This window comes from Humulus lupulus, chromosome 7, assembly GCF_963169125.1.
Source record: "Humulus lupulus chromosome 7, drHumLupu1.1, whole genome shotgun sequence".
In the NCBI taxonomy this organism is placed as follows: domain Eukaryota; kingdom Viridiplantae; phylum Streptophyta; class Magnoliopsida; order Rosales; family Cannabaceae; genus Humulus; species Humulus lupulus.
In genome coordinates this window covers 187,068,871-187,074,870 of record NC_084799.1, presented here as the reverse complement: position 1 = coordinate 187,074,870, position 6,000 = coordinate 187,068,871, and positions in this window count along the sequence as shown.

The window sequence follows — 6,000 nt, the reverse complement described above, 5'->3', positions numbered from 1 at the left end:
CATCTTATCACAGTTTTAACTGACCAGCCCCTTCGGCAAGTCCTCCAAAAATCAGAAGCGGCTAGACGATTATTAAAATGGGCAGTCGAACTAGGGCAGTTCGATATAACTTATTCATCGCGAGCAGCAGTAAATGGACAAGTCTTGGCTGATCTTATTGCAGAGTTCACCGAACTCCCAGACAGCGAGCAGTGCAAACAGCCTAGTGCGCTTGAGCCTCAAGAGAAAGCTCCTCCGTGGAAGTTATTCACGGATGGGTCGTCCAACGAATCCCACGCAGGAGCGGGAGTGATATTGATAACGCTGGAGGGGCATCGATTTCACTGGGCTATTAGGTTCGACTTCACCGCGTCAAACAATGAAGCCGAATATGAAGCACTCCTCGCTGGATTGAGAATGGCGAAAGACATGAGCATAAAGACGCTTGATATTTACAGTGATTCACAGCTGGTGGTGAATCAAGTTCTAGGAGAATATCAAGCGCGAGGCTTAAGAATGGTGGCCTACTTGAATAAAACAAAATACCTGCTAGCCCAGTTCACGGAGTACACCCTTCAGCAAATTCCGCGGGATCAGGATTCAAATGCAGATGCCCTAGCCAAACTCACGAGCGCGAAGGATGCTGGCACTTTGAACATTGTGCCAGTAGAAAGACTGAGTGAGCCAAGCATACAAGCGGTTGAGACCAATATGGAGATTCGAATGGAGGATACATGGATGGCACCTTACTTGGAATATCTGACGAACGGTGTGCTACCAACAGATAGAAACAAAGCCAGAACTCTACAAAGGCAGGCCGCTAGGTACATACTGGTCGATGGTGTTCTGTACCGAAGAGGGTATTCAATGCCACTACTCAGATGCGTTACACCAGAGAAAGCTAAGGAACTCATGAAAGAGGTGCATGAAGGCTTCTACGGGGATCACGCTGGGGGGCAGAGTTTGGCAAAGAAAATTCTAAGGCAAGGCTACTTCTGGCCAACCATGAACGAGGATTCGATGGAGTTTGTATGAAGATGCGATAAATGTCAAAGGTTCTCCAAGATTCCACGAGCAGCTCCAAATGAATTGAAACAGATGCAAAGTCTGTGGCCTTTTGCAGTGTGGGGGATAGATTTGATTGGGTCCCTACCCATAGGAAAGGGTGGAGTAAAATATGTCGTTGTGGCAGTCGACTACTTCACCAAATGGGACAAAGCTGAACCACTCGCTACCATCACGACCAAGAAAGTTGTTGACTTTGTCATCAAGAACATTGTTTGCCGGTATGGTTTGCCCCGAAAGATCTTGTCAGATAATGGAACCCAATTTGACAGCGACTTATTCACCGAATTCTGCGAAAGGCATGGAGTTATTAAAAGCTTTTCATCAATTGCGCAACTGACGAGATACGGGAGAAGACCCAACTCCGAGTTGCTGCATACCAGCAAAAATTCGCCCGGTACTTTAACTCCAAAGTCAAAGAAAGAAAATTCAACGTCGGTGACTTGGTGCTACGACGAGTTTTCTTAAACACCCGCGACCCCACTGCTGGAGTACTCGGACCTAATTGGGAAGGACCTTACCATATTGAAGAAGTCCTTCATCCGGGCACCTACAAACTTGGACGCCTAAACGGAGATCTTGTTCCACGTTATTGGAATGGAGAACACCTGCGCAAGTATTATCAGTGAACAGTCCTTTTTAAAGGACTGGCTTGTATTAAATTTTACTTTTTACAAGTTTTGCAAAGAGGGTTAGCCACGTTGTATGGCTAATCGCTCATATATGTAAGATTCTATTTTAGAATCACTCGTAAAGACATGTTTAGTCCATTTTTAATACGAGATTATAAGGGACTGTGCGCAGCCAGTCATTCTTGCCAACCTTTGTAAATTTATATTTACAAGTATTTGTTCATTACATGTGTTGTTTTGCTGTATTACAAGCATTACTTTTCCACCCGAGCAGAAATATTCGAACAGGTCATGGTAAAAGCAAGTGACCAAGGACCTAAAGCTCCTCGATCACTTGGGGGGCATATAAGGCACATCGATAGCAAAGCGTACCATGGGGTATGTAAACACATGAACAAAATGAGTGAAAGCATGCTAAAGTACTTAGAGTATTTTTCAAAATTTATATTTTGATAAATCAAGCCAAAGTACTATGCTAAGTTCGGTCATACGGACAGATGTTATAATAGATGAAAATATTATGACATTATAAAGCAATCTTTTACACCGCAAGCATCACTGCTTGGATGTAACTGTTCAAATAAAAGGAAAAGTTTGCTGCCCATGCAGCAAATTCAAAAAAGATATTGTCTTTACATCACGACCCGTGGGTCGTGTAATCAAAAGAAAGAAAAAATAATAATAAAAGCTCAAGAGACATTGGGAGCAGGAGGGTCTTTATCAGCATTCTGATTGGTCGCATCCTCAATGACTCTTTCTTCCTCTGCGCCAGCGATGCTTGGGGAAGTAGTGACCCTTGCTCTTGCCTCCTCTTCAGCCAGTTGAGTAGTGCAACGGGCCAGCTCAGCATTTTTAACATCTTCTGAAAGATAACCGAAGTTGGCGCCCTGATTGTTTTTCTAGAAGTTATAAAAACACCGGAGCGTCGCGTTCTTGTACCTTTCTATATCTTTGGCATTGGAAAGCTTCAGCTGCTCTACTTGGCTCTTAAGATTAGTGATGGCCTCGTCCTTAGACTTGAGCTCCTCACCCAGTCTCTTGCATTCTCGATACTGGACTCAGTTGGACTCCTGATACTCCTCCCTCTGCTTCCTTATAGCTACCTTCGAAGCTTCAGCCTCTGATAGCTTTGTCACCGCAGCATCCCTCTACTGAACGACCGCCTCCAACTCCTTCGCATGCCTTCCCTCTGCAGCGGAAAAGCCCTCGGCTTCTTTCACCTGGTGCCTCTCGATAGCCTTCGCCCGAGCCTGGTCGAGGGTAGCTTAGGCACGGGTACAGGCGGCAGTTACAGTCAGCAAAGCCTGTGGACAAAGGATAAAGTTAGAACCTGTTGCAAAGAATAAAAGACTAAGGCCATAGAGATAAGAAGCACTTACGTTGGCCATTTCATTTAGTGCCCCGTTCAGGATTTGATCGACCCCCGTAGTCTCTGCCTCAGCCATCGCCTCCTTACAACGGTCATACTTCACGATGTGTGCAAGGCGGTCCTTGGCCGCTCGAAGAGCGCGGTTCGAGAGTTTGGCCCCGAGGGCTTCATCCCGCTGAGTCTGTTCCTTGGCAGCTGCAGGTTGAGGAGTCGTCATCGCACGTGGAGCTTCCTTTTGAGCAGGAGCCGAAGGCTGAGCAGAAGTTTGCCCAGTCAGCACGTCCTTGGAAAGGTCTTCTGTTCGACCCTTCTTGGCAGGAGGTCCCTGGCTTGTTTCGCCGTTGTGTCTCCTAGACGACTTCTGCCGAACCAGAGGAACTTCTACTTCCTCCTCAGCCTGGTATAAGTCAAAAACGTTGGGAGTAGCCATATCTGCACACAAGTAAACACATGCAAATGATAAGATAAAGGCAGATAAAAACTCTTGATAAAACAGAAAAGAGGTCACAAAGTTAATACCCGAGCTACAACTACTAGTCGCTACACTATTGAATCTATTAGTCATACAGTCACTATCTGGCATGAAGAAGTCTGACCTTAGATTTGGAATATATGTAAAGTTTCCCTCCCCGTCAAACAAGTGACAGGGAATTGGCAAGCTATTTAAAAGAAAAATTACTGTACCGTTTTCATCAGAGGATTCCCCCAAGTCCACAATCGGCTCTTTTGCCTTTTGTTTCCCCTTGCCTTGGGGAGCAGAAGTGTAACGACCCAAATTCGCTAATAAGGCTTAAGGGCCTTGATTAGTGTGCCAGGAGGGCATAACCGGGATTAGAGTGAATGCTATTGATTTAAATGCATAAATATATGATTAATTGTGTGTTTATGATAACTGATGATATTATATGATGATGTGATATAAATGTTTGAGATATATGCGAGAACCACATTATGATGTGGATAATTCTGCAGCCAGCGACTCAAGGCGATCCTAGGGCTAGATAGCGGGAAAAGTCACAATGGGGTATTATAATTGACTTTGGACAAGTCAGGGGTATTTTAGGTATCAGGTAGTGATTTAGACTATCGGGTGATGAAAATAAATAATTGGAGATATATTTGAGGTTAGGATGTCTAGGCGGGATTATTGGGGAATTTTACCGTTTTGGCCTCGGGGACGTTTCCGGCACCCCGAGCTTTGAGATTAGTCTAATAATCTAAGGATATACTAGGAAGACTTAGAAGATACTAGACAGAAAAGTATAAACCGACCCTATCTCTCCTTCTCTCTCTTTTCTCTCTTAGCAAAGGAAAAACTACTAGAATTTGAGAGGAAATTGCTGGAATTGAGCTGTGTCTTTGGGAATTGAAGGGAATAATTAGGAGGATTAGCTCAGGAACTGATTAAGGTCTGAGCTAGTGCTAAGGTAAGTTTTGAATTTTTGTTTTTGGGGTTAGGAACTTAAAGAAATGGCTGAGTTTTAAATGGTTATAGTTTTGACATTCAAGGTGGAAATTGAGGCTTGGGACTTTGAAGATAGGTCGAGGGACTCTTGGAGAAACGATTCTACAGCTGAGGTAAGGTTTAATTTAAAGTTTGATGGTTGCATTTGAGAGTTTTCATTGCTGGTTTTGAGTTCTGTGGGTTTGAAATTTCAGAAATTAGAATTGGGATTTTAGTGAGTCTTAGGCTGGATTTCTGGTTGGATTACGTTGTTTTAATCATTCTAATGTTGTTATTATTAATTAGTTTTGAGTTAGGGGCTTTGGGATAGCTTAAGGTGAGGTTTAGAGATTTAAAATGGTGGTTTTTTCTGGGTTCGAAGGGTCGGGCCGCGGCATGGTTCTTGGTGAGCCGCGGCCCTTCGAGGTTGTTGCATGCAGAGGAAGGAGGGCGGGCCGCGGCATGGTCCAAGCAATAACGCGGCCCTTACTTATTTTTATGCCTTGGATGGCTCTGTTTGGGGGCCATGATGCGACATGGGTGGCCTATGCCACGGCGCTTAAGGGATTTTGGGATTTTAAGATTTTAGGCTTGGAAATTTAACCGACGGTGCTCGGGGTTGAGTCTTTTACCGTATTTGGTGAAGTTCAATGTTCCGAGTACTAGAACTTGGCTTGGAAACTCATTTAAGGTTGTTAATGGTGTCTTTCCTCATGGTTGTGACTAGGTGTCTAGCTAGGACTCGAGGATCGGATCGCGCTCAAGGAGTGCCGCCCGTAACTAATTCATCTGAAAGCTAAAGGGAAGAAAACTGCACCCGGTTGTATGATTGTGATGGGACTAAGTGCTCCCGAGATTTGCATCGTGTCAATGTTGGTATTACGCCATGAGACATGTAAAAGCAGTCTAAGGGTGTCGTACATGATTTTAGCGCACAGGGCGCGGATTGGCCACTGGTAGCCAAGAACAACGGGATAACGGAGGGAGCAGCCTGAGGGCGCTAGCCCTAGTTATCATTTGTAAAATGTGTATGTTATGAACTGATATGCCTAGTATGTGGAATACTTGATTATACTGACTGATGATATGTCTGAGTTTATGTGATGCAAAGTGAGATATTGACTTGTCTGCTAATTGTTTATGCTCTGTTGTTGTTGTGTTTTCTTGTTGGCCCTTGGCTCACGGGTGCTACGTGGTGCAGGTAAAGGCAAGGGCAAGCTAGACCAAGCCTGAGGTGGAGAGCTCTGAGGTGAAATGTACATAGCCAGCGGTTCGACCGTCACGGTCAAGGAGAGGACCAGGACAGGGATCACCTAACTGCTTATTTTGCCTTAGTATGGCCGGTTGATGTACATAAACCTTGCGTCTTTTGTAAATGGTCTTTGCACTTAATATTTTTGGGATCCCATGTAACAGATGATACTTTTTAATGAAAATGTGGCTTTTGAGACAAAAACCCTTTTAACCCTAGTTCCTTTATAGTTTCAATGACACAATTTTATTTAAATGAC